This window comes from Macrosteles quadrilineatus, unplaced genomic scaffold (genome assembly GCF_028750875.1).
Source record: "Macrosteles quadrilineatus isolate MER2022 unplaced genomic scaffold, UCM_ALF_1.0 Scaffold_2__2_contigs__length_208266976, whole genome shotgun sequence".
Classification (NCBI taxonomy): domain Eukaryota; kingdom Metazoa; phylum Arthropoda; class Insecta; order Hemiptera; family Cicadellidae; genus Macrosteles; species Macrosteles quadrilineatus.
The window spans coordinates 175,615,483-175,627,086 of NW_026542595.1; the positions used below are offsets into that span (position 1 = coordinate 175,615,483).

Below are 11,604 nucleotides of genomic sequence, written 5' to 3' on the forward strand. Positions count from 1 at the left end.
CTAAAAGGATTTTTCGTCATACTGCAGCGAATAACCGTTTTTAATGCATGCGTTTCGGGTCTAACGTAGCATTTTTACTCTCTAGATTTAATTTTATTTGGTTTTTACTTGCAATTTTAATAAAATAAAATACAACACAGTCTAAAAAAATGTGGACAACGTGATAGGCTATTATGACAATCTTAGTTCTCAAGTTGTTATTAGTACCTACACGAGGTATACTCGCCCAAATACAACTTTCTTCGACTCTAAGTTAGCGTTTAGCAGATCTTAAATACTTCATCTCAGTTTTCATAATTTGTTAGTGTTATTTTGTAAAAAATAGTTTTTGAAATAGGTATACTAGACCAAGACTCGTCAAAACATTCATTTGACGATTTGATTTAGCTATCTATCTCCAATGCATCTTAAGTTCAAAAAGAATCTTTAGTGATAGCAGGAACCTTCCATAAAAAACACTTCTATTATAGTGAAGAAATTACAGCAAAACAAAACATTTTGTAATAAATCCCTACACAATTTTATCTCGCATGTAAATTACGCTGCATTCGTCGTCAGAAATAGTTACCAACCACACATTTCAATTTCTAATTTAGTACCTAATCTAATGAAAACCAAAATTTTCGAATTAATTTGTTGGACGCGAACACCCTCAAACAGAAGTGTACCCTAACTATGATACAATGTTTCTGATTGTTTTACTGGACCATTTCAATATCAATGAATTTATCACAACTCATTGCGGAACCTTAAGAAATTTGATTGATTATCCCTGAATCATCTGTAATATTCTAAAACATTTGATTAATTTTAGAACCGATAGTAGACGATTTGCCACAAATCTCTCGCACAACTCCCCGACATGTGTTTAAGCACGCTTTTCTGGGGCGGTGCTGCTTATAACTTCTCATCTCCACTCTTTCCGTCTTATAATTTACAAGACATTTTACTCACATCTATCCAGCAGGAGTCGGGTGTACACTCGCTCACTACATGACCGGAAGTACGGATAACCGCGAGACGGATAATATAGGGTGTTAACGCGAGCCGCACTACACACTGACTGACTGGGACTTGGGGCTTGGTCTCGTGCTGATCAATACAGCAGCCTCCCTGCCGCTGTATGTACCAGCTGATCAGTGATCACCCGCCCTCCAGCTGATCGCATAACCTCAATCTCGACTCCCGCCAATTTTTTCCTATTTGGCGTTTTGTGATTCAAGTTGTAAGTTTTGGTATTTTTCATTGATCTTTGCTCTCGACTATCTAGTAAATTATTTTTGTTTTTGAGCCCAATTCATAGTTTGAATTATATTGATGTGGCTTGACCATTGGACAGGTTAGGTAATGTTTACCTAGTTTTAAGTCAAATAATTTAGGGTACGTTTTTGTAAGGTAACGGACCAAAAAATGGCGTTGCCTCTCAAACTTGTTTTTTTTATTGTTATTTAGATCACTAGGAATTGTTTATTATGTAATATTTTATCCTATATGAAACTGTTGACCTTACCTAACAGGAGCAAACAAAACAATAGTTAATTTAAATAGAAAAAAAATTAAAATCATACAGTGTTTTCTGGATACGGGTTGTGCAATTCAAATCAATAATCAGCTGGTCTGGTTTTTGGAGTAACAAAATTCAAGAATTACAGTATAAAAATTCAAGGATAGTTAAAGGACTAAGCCAATAAGAATTTTTTTGTAGTTTTCACGTGTTATAACCATATTATATTTGCTGAATAATACTAACCATAATCTAAACTGGTTATGTCCATCATAAGTCAAGTGCAATCGGTGCAATCATCACAATCAAGTGCCAACAACAATCGAGAACGCATTTAATTATGTGCAAGTGGATTGCACGATACGGGAATGTAAAGTGACGTCATGAATACAACCGTGATCGCAGCGACATCGTAATCAATCAACTGCCGGGCTCATGTGATATCGCACAAACTTCGCAGACTTCTTCCGCTTCCGCGATAATATCGCGTGTTTTAGCCCAGGAAAAAAGTATGGTACCAAGTTCCAAAAAATATTTTGGGTTTTTATAAAAATAAAAATAATCAAGGAATCAGTTCTAAACTCATTGAGTTTCCAGTTCTGCTGTAACGGGGGTATTACAAGTGATTTCTAGTTGTTATCACGAATAATAATTTATGTATCAATCGAGACATGTCTGAGAGTGTGATGCAACTGTGCATAAAGCACTGGGAAATGTAGGCTATACCTAGACCTTAGAGAAGTATGTTTATTTTTTACTTGAGTGTTTTCTAGCCAATGGAAATACTGTATTCACAATATGTTATGAGGGAACGGTGAAATGGTTAAAACCCTTGATTTTTTCTATCAAAGGTTAAAAAAGTATCATTAAGATCAAAATCATTGTGTACTCACTCTTTTTTCATCTTCGAGGTTTTCATAATCTTGGAGACAACTAACTGTGCTGTCCACCAACGGCCCTATCTTCATGACAATTTTTTTATCTTGAGCCTATCCAAACGTGGGTTATGGAATTAAATAATTAAAAACCAGTATATTGCACTTTATTTAAGTATTCATTTTATGAATTTTTACCCTGGGTATAAATGTAGTCTAGTGTTATAGGTTGTGATTCCGAATCGTCAGGAACATCCACAGAGCCTGAGTCTACTGAGTCTTGATCTTGTCCATTTGCCAGTGATATGAAGATCACTAAAACACATAGTAATCCTATTAAATAACACACCTTATTTTGTAAATAAATTTTGAAATTTTTTCCCAAATTTTTACGATGATCAATAAATTCTAAATATAAGCTTTGACTATTAAGCATAGATAAAACATACTCCCTCTTTTCCCTCAGTAGATTTCCCATCCTTATGGAACAGCTGAAGCCAATTTTTTTGTTAGTTCTGTCCGGTGCACTGTAGATGTCGTGTTTTGTTCACAATTTGTTTCTTATTTCAGTAATTTAAAACAACCAAATAAAACGATATAGGTAATCATAAACAATAATTCACCCTCTTGTTATGTAACCAAACAGTAAAGCACAAACAATGAAATTAATTCTAAAATAATAGAAACAAAATTTCATCGACACTATAGCCACCAGTGTCGCCGGACATGAACTCGACACGAAATACGATCTTCAAAATTTACAATGGGACGGAAAGTCTACTTGTGTATAATTTTGTCTATGATTTTAGCCTATCCTTATCTCAAAAACTCTTTCGGGCTCCGCCCCAGTGGCTCTGGAATTCCCCATGTTAACCTTATGATTATTCATATTGAAAAGGAACTAGCCACTATACCCGTGCCTTGTAACAGGGTCAAGATGCAGAAGAGAAGAGACAATTTTGGTTCCTTGAAAATAATGGCAAGCAGCTTGAGAATGCTAAAGAGAACAATTATTATGTGTCCCTAGATCTGCTGTATGTAGGTAGACTTTTATTAATATTAATTGAATGAACGAAGTGATTTCTTTGAATGAACGAAGTGAATTCTCATACTGGTGCGAGAGTGAGATGCATCTTTCTGTTGTCCGAAAACTCGAGAATGACTAAAGTTATGAACTTGATGTTTTGCACAAAGATTCTATACCACAATATCTTGCGACCTTTCGTTGTTGAAAAATATTTGTTCCGTAATTATTACGAAATCTTAAAAAAACATTTATAATTTCGTCCCATAAGATTAACATTAAGAGCTACCTTCTTCTTCTTTTTATTTGTTTACGTTTTAAGACCTACAATTTTGTTGTTTACTAGAGACAAAGAGAACGACTTAGCTCCTTAACTCTTTCATCCATAGAGTAACAGTTATACCATAGATTAAACATACTGTGAGCATGTTTAATGTATGGTTATACTGTTTTCACATTATAATTCAACAAATTTCTCGAATAATAATGTATTTACGAAAATACTGGTAGGGGTTAACCAAATCTACCGAAATGTATTGTAATTGATTGAAAAATAAATATTTACATGTTTATTCTACAGGCTACGTTTCTTCGGTAGTAGGCTACGACCTACGACGCGACGGTCGACGAAGGGGTGGGTAAAAGCATTGACTATTACAGTATGCAAATATAGTCAACGGTAAAAGTCCAATATTGTTTCCTAGCTTGCTAAAAGTTTAGTTTTGGCAGTTTTAGCGTTGACCATTGACTATTGGATACTCTTTGACTAAATAATACAACTTCAGTTTTCCTTAGGCAATGGTTTTAGTTATTTTCGTTCTGGTTAGTGGTTTTTCTAAAATAAAAATGCGTCGTTGGCTTTATCTATTTAATGTCAATCAGTGATTCAAATTTTGCCCCGGAATATTTAGTTACTGTACTTTCATATTATTGTTAATATAACGATTTAACTTACTAAGATTTTTATCAAATAGGCCAACGTTTTTTGTTTAATATAATCTTTATTTCATCGGTTTAATACAAGTTTCTACAAGTTAGAAACAAATTGAATATTTTAAATATTTTTGTGTATTCGACTTTAAACAACACATTATTTTCTTTAACTTTTAAGAAGTCATGCAACACTATAACTTTACCTGAGATCAAAGTTAGAACAAGGGCAAAAAGATAGGTGTCATAGATCTTCTTCATACTGTCTGAAATTAAAATAGAGAACAATACAATAGTTTTACTTTGGAACAAAATTAAATTAGTAAAGTGAGGAATTAGTTGAAATTTTTTTGTTATACAATTCCCAAGAGCGTACAATCAAAAAAAACTATTTTCCCAATTCAATTAAAAAAGGAATTACTTGACTTTAAACAAATCTAATTTTTTCTTGCTTTCATTTGTAATGTTTCTTAAGAAGGAACCAGACTTTAGAACTTCTTAACTTTAAGCTTATATTCTGATTCTGATTGTTCAGGGAAAGTGGACAACTACCTGCAAGGGACCTACACACACTCCTAATCCCTTGTGCCTGTGTTTGAAAGTCCCTCATGTGTGTGAGTAGGGCTGACCAGACGCACTCCTTTCCTTGAGCAAAGAGGATACGTACGGTCTTCATTTGAGGTTTTTTTTGCCTTGTTCAGCTTTTCAAGCAGATTTGGTAGTCAAAATAAATTTACCTTATAATTATGGTAAAAAATGGATCTAATAAAATATTGTTTGAAATAGCCTGGATACAATTTATTTGTAATGTGAATAAAATTCCATCACTTACCTGCGTAAAGTTGACTTGTAGCTACTGTATTGACTCACCACCTACCTAAACCCAGATGTTCTTGTTGTTTTATAGTGTTTTACTTACACCACACCATAATGTTGGCAAAACTTACAAAAAATACTTGAGTTGCTCAAGAATTGACAATTGGGGCTTACGTAAGTTTCAATAGTTGGATCACCTATGCAAACATTAACAGCGAGGTGTTTAAATAAACATCTTGCAAAGAACTGTATTTTTTGCTGTTAAGCCAATGTTAGTTTGACGGAAGGTAAAAGGAATGCAAATAAAGTACACTTGTTAATAATTTTAAAACGTCAATGGAATTTTTCTTTCATAAACCAAATACTAACTTAAAAACCGATGCCAAATACTAACTTTGGTACTTATATCAAAATATTCCGGATTATATTTTGTTTTATCTTTATTAAAATAACTGAGAAAATTGTATTGAAAACACCCTAGAAAATATTACTGATTACTAAACATTCATCCCCTAGCATAGCCTAATCTGGGCAGCTGAGTGGTTATACTGCTCACAGGGTTGACGGTTTGATCCTGAGAAAAGCCTGGTAGCTTGTGGCCTAGTACATTACTGGACCCAGCTTTCCTCGATAATTGTAATGTTGAATAGTCCTGATGAAGGCCACCTCATTCCTCTCCGTTTAAAATACCATCGGGAAACAATACATTCAGACTTTGATGACAAACTGTATTTTATTAGATAAAACTTTAAATACATCAATCAACATAATTACAAACCATTTATAATAACAGTAAACATTTAGCTAACCCAATAACATCGATATACTAGTAATAAGAAATTGATTTATTCGTAACAAGGAACTTTAAAAAGAGAGAAATGATTTACTTAGTTTAAAGGAACGACACTAAATGTATGGTCCGAGATGAGGCTAAACAATCTGTGATATACAATAAACTATACATACTGAGATCAACTAAAATATTACACAATTAAGTACAACTAACTAATGTATGTATGCACTTAACAATAAAAGTAAAAAAATATATAAGGCAGCAATCAATAAAGTATCCTACAGCCAACATGTGATTTTAATTTTTGGCTAAAATCAAAGGGGATTGATAATTTTATTATGCATTAAACACAAGTAGACTTCTCATCCCATTGTAAATTTTGTCTAGTTCATGTACGTGACACAAAGGCGCCAGTGTCGATGAAACTTTGTTTCCATTATTTTAGGGTTAATTTCTTGATTTGTGCTTTACTGTTTGGTTATATAACCAGGGGGCAAGTTATTGTTTATGATTAGATCGTATTATTTGGTTAAACGAGGTTTTAAATGGCTGTAATAACGGGAAACAAATTGTAAACAAAACACGACCTCTACATAAACCGTACATGAACTAACAATAATATTGTCTTCAGCTGTTCCATAAGGATGAAAAATCTACTAAGGGAGTATGTTTTATCTATGATTAAACTAAATTTAAATCTAAAAAAATAATCATTATTCATTACAAATTAATTATTAAATGAACTAATTAAAACTATTATTATGCTTGATAATTGGTTTATAAGGTACAGTAAAAATTTCCTTTCTTCGCAGCAAATAAATTATATACTGCCTCCAATGGTTTCCTATCAATTATTTAACTCAACAAAAATAATTTTACATGTATAAGTGAATAAAATTTTTAATGGCAATGGCTTGTAAAATGAATTTCAATGAGTTTTACTATGTTTGACTTGATCAAATGTTGGGGTCGATTAGTCGGTGGAAATAAAAATTTATTAAAATAACTATACAGTTTACATGAATGAGAATTTCCCGATAGATAGTTTTTTTAAAGTGGTAAAACTAAATGACACACATTTATTGATAAGTAGAGAAATAGTCTGTTAGTCAGTTTATTTTTTATACAGTAGACTCTCATTAATCAGGACCAATCAAGGAAATGTTATGATAAAAAAATCTTTAAGATAATACTTGGAACTTTTGTGCCAAGCTATTTTCCTCATTGCAAAGACACGTTGATTCTAGTATTACACATTACGTAATGTTATAAAAGGTGTGGGTTATTGAGCGGAGCGAGCAAAGCTCCTTTACTACACTCCTGCTTTTGTTTTACAAATACTCTTCCTGAATGACTGAAGCAATCCACACGATTTAGCAGTCATCCAAGCATGGGAAGGTATAAATCCTAAATGGTTCAAACCGGACTACAGGGCTTTCCCTATGCTAATTTAATCGATTACTTTGGATACTGCAAGGATTCATCTCACATAGACTGGGGGTCATACACACATTGACTTTGCATACTACAAGCAGACATCTCATTTGTTTGAACCAGATGTAGCATTGACTTATTGAGTATTGGATAAATATGTTCTCCCCGCTCAATATTGCAAGCCGACAACTGCATTGTACCCCTAGTATTAATACTGGGAAGTGGAAATGTCCCCGGGAGTTATAATGAGGATTTTGTATCTACAACGTGTATTAAAGTACTAACTGGACTATATCTCAAGTTAATATATCAGAGTTTTTAACATGTACAATAAGTCATAAATCTTTATTGGTCATTAAATAACAGATGTTACAATAGACCTCGTTAACAAAAAAAGGTGCCAAAAAGGGCCATAGATTCTACTGGCTTCATTACTATGCTACTCTCTTGGGACTGGCTTTGGGAAATCAGCTCTCCATCTTTTTAGTCCAGTTTTCGAGAGCCTACTGTACAAATTGTAAAAAATAAATAGCTAAGTAGTACATAAAAATGTAATATAATGTAACAGCAACATAGAAAACAAAATCTAAAAACAACAAACATGGTAAAAACAACAGGTCATACATTTTTTACACTTCCTAAAACCCGATTTGTTGTAATACAAATTAGAAATCGGAGCCTTCTCTGACCAAACAGCACCAGCAAAACCACAAATCCTAGTAAAGATACTTTGTCTCCACGAGCTTACGTACGTTCACACAACATCCATAGGTGTGCAAGTATTTGATACACAAAAACATAAATGAGAGTTAAGTTTCTTTCAAAATGTGTACATAATAAAGTCAGTAAATAGCCAAATCATAAAAAAATCATAGTAACAAGATATAACTGCTACTTGGTTTTAACACTATTACCGAAACCCCGGTCTGACAGGCCCACGGTAATTTTCACAAACGCATGTTGGCATCACTGTTTACTTGGGGGATTCCATTCCCCCAATACCTTCCCCTACCTGTTGATATTGTTACAAGTCAGGAGCCCCGCGCAACAATAGCCAGGCACCGTCTCAAAGGATTGTTTGTCAACACCGGTTTCTACGAGCGCACCAGTGATAGACAATAGATCCATGTCAACGGACTACATCAATAGGGGCCCAGAACCTCCATAGAACACTTTCATAAGTATTTGTATGGAAGGTTTCTCTTGAGAATGGACCATGCCGCACTGATGTGGTTGCTAAGATTTAAGTCTCCTGAAGGACAGGTTGCAAGATGGATAGAAAGGTTACAGGTTACAGGAGTATGACTTTGAATCAATCCATCGTGCGGGACCGAGCCACAGGAACAGGGCCGTCGCGTGGGTGGGGCGACCAGGGCGACCGCGGTCAGGGGGGCGCCGCGGCAAAAGTAATGCAACAAATTAAAAAAAAGTTAGATGCACATAACGTATTTTGGAAAGTTATGTATAACCACAAATACTAGTTCTATTATTTGTGTGTGTAACTGAATGTTGAATATTACGTTGTATGCCTTTATTGAACAAATAAATATTATTTGATAGGTACCAATCACTTTATAATTTGCAATGTTTTTCAAATTAAATATCAATATAATATTGAATTAAATTTAGTAATAATAGCCTAAACAATCAACTCCACTGTTGATTTGAAGGCTCTGTCCCAAATTAATTATCTTTATATTGCAATGTCTTAATTATCTTAATATTACAATGTTGCGGTTCGCGGTGTTGCTCTGTACACGTAGCTGCCGTATTCTATTTATATTTCGCCCGACCGGCCGACGGTTGACCTTGGGAGCCACCCCTCTACCCCAATCACTCCTTTCTCCTACGGCAGTCTCAGCTGAGATTAACCCTTGCCGACCGACCGCCACCGCCCACCTGTTCCACCACTGCTCGTGCTCGAGCGAACACCATTACCGCAACGATACGGTGAACAGCCGGAGTGGTGAACAACCGGTGAACAGTCTCGGTGTAGTGGATAGCGCACCGGGTTAACAGAGGTAGCCGGTTCGTAACCTACCGGAGGCATTAACTTTTTGACTCGATTTTGTCATTATCAGCAAGTATGGTTGGTTTGGTTAGGTTATGATAGTTTAATTTTATAATTAAAAAATTATTTAATTGATTTTGAGATATTTATAATTTTATTTTATGAACAGAACTATTTTTGTTATTAAACCTTCATTCGAAATTTTCATTATCAGCAAGTTTGGTTAGGTTATGACAGTTAAATTAATTTAAATTTAACCTACAAATGACACGTTTTGACAGCAACAGTGCTAAAGATAACAATTTCCCACGAACAGTTCGGCTATGCACGGTATGATGCGTTCTGCACGGCGCGGTGGTGGGCGGTGACGGTCTGACGGCAAGGTCTCGTTCAGCTGAGCTGCCAGCTTAGTTTGACGAGTTATCTATATATTTAATACGCTAGGCATATTTTTGGCATAATTGTTTTGAAGCTGCTATGCATCGGTTTACCAAGTTTGAGGTGTCGTTGGATAGGGTGTGGTACGCAGATTTGCCATCTATCAAAAAATCTTTGAAATTCACTGCAAAACACATTATTAGGGTTCAGTGAATTTTAAAGTGAACTGACAGTACAGCAGTTACACGGGTTTGGCTTATTATTTAGGTTATCATCAATTAATCAAAAACGAATCTTTACTGACTTTCACAAAAGAAACTGCAAAAACGGCAGGTAAACTGCGAACTCAATTAGGCCTTTTACTATCACCAGCTTTAGCAACAACACCAAGAAACGAGATAACGCCAAATAAAAAAAAATCAATACAAATCCTTCTTCTCCTTTGTCTAAATTGCGTACGATTTTGTGTGCCAGGTTCTCTAGTTTGTAACATTTAATGTTTAGGTTCTCATATCTAAATGTGATAACGTGGTTTTCTTTTATTCTGTATAAAAATTCTATTCAGAGTAGGTTTGGTTTGAGGTTTTGCATACATTGCATTAATTTCAATTTGCTCTGTATTAATTAATAACATATAGTAACTTAACAGTAATAACAGTATAGTACTTTTTATACATTTTTACATTTTCTTAATAGGGATTTGGTTATCATCAATTAAAAAATATTTGCATACAAAATTTAAGTAATTTATCCCTAATAATCAATCCCTGATTCCTGACTCTAGTATTTTTCTAAGGTGATTCAGTCCCTTTAGGTGTCTGTTTTTGGGGATTAAAACAAAGATAGCGACATCATCACTCATTGTGTGTTGGGGGGGGGGGGGGGGCGCCTGGCAACAACCCGCCCCGGGCGCCAAAAAGCCACGCGACGGCCCTGCACAGGAATGCAGATGCACTATCTAGAAGACCGTGCGGGGACAACTGCGTGCACTGCACACACAAGGAAGACAAAAGTGCATCGGTTTATCGTCTGACAGCCGTTGGTGACAAATGGAACAGTAAGAAACTTTTTTGATGTTTGTTTGTTTTCACGTCCAGTGCCTTTGGATGACTTAGTCTCTGTGAAATTTTGAAAAGTTGGCACTCTTGACATTGTGGATTGCTAAATTCTTCCACCATCATACAGAGTTTGTAAAAATGAGTCGAACGCTCGTACCGCCCAGTGAATGCTGGAATCTTGTAATGAACACGTTCAACGCAAAACAAATACAACTATCCGCCTTTAAGGATAGAGGTGTGCTCTGTTGTTTCGACTTTATTTAGTCTCTTCAGTGATAGATAGGTCCGAAGACCACTATCAGACAACAGTAAGTGTGTTTTGCGTGGAACGTGTTCAGACCGGGGGTTTCGGTTAGTGTCAGCCTGGATAGGGTTTCAGTATTAGTGTTAAGACTAATGGGTAAACACATAAATGGTTTAACTGAAGTATTGGCTGAAGCAACGTTACTAGCCTAATTCAAGTTAGAGAAAGCAAAGTGTGAAACACAATCCAAATTGCCAATTTTTAACAAACATTCTAACAACACACCAGAAGGTGTGAAATCCCTTAAACATAATACTTACTTGCACATCCATACAACTAATTAACTTACAACTTACAAGAAGGAAATCACAGAATTAGGTCATAGACCCATAAATATCTAAATAAAATGTTAGTTCCAATAAAACTTTATAAGAGAATTAGCTGAAACTCAACCATTACCTGCCTGGCAAGCCTAAAACCAACCACTAAGTAAATAACACACGTTCATATATAAATTTGTTAAATTTTAATAAAATT

General features: G+C 34.9%; 1 protein-coding gene and 1 long non-coding RNA gene across 2 annotated transcripts in view; both read right to left on the minus strand.

Moving 5' to 3' along the window:
- Positions 1-1,085, minus strand: part of LOC128985917 (protein PALS1-like) — a 171,350-nt gene extending 170,265 nt beyond the window's left edge. The window contains exon 1 of the mRNA XM_054405902.1: positions 955-1,085. The gene's annotated coding sequence lies outside the window, so the exon portion shown is untranslated. The remainder of the gene's footprint in view (positions 1-954) is intronic.
- A 1,444-nt stretch (positions 1,086-2,529) lies between these two features.
- Positions 2,530-5,316, minus strand: LOC128983915 (uncharacterized). The gene is made up of 3 exons (XR_008489971.1): positions 5,166-5,316; positions 4,540-4,599; positions 2,530-2,694 (listed from the first exon to the last, which is right to left on the minus strand). It is a non-coding gene; the product is annotated as an uncharacterized LOC128983915 (long non-coding RNA).
- Positions 5,317-11,604: the final 6,288 nt, after the last annotated feature.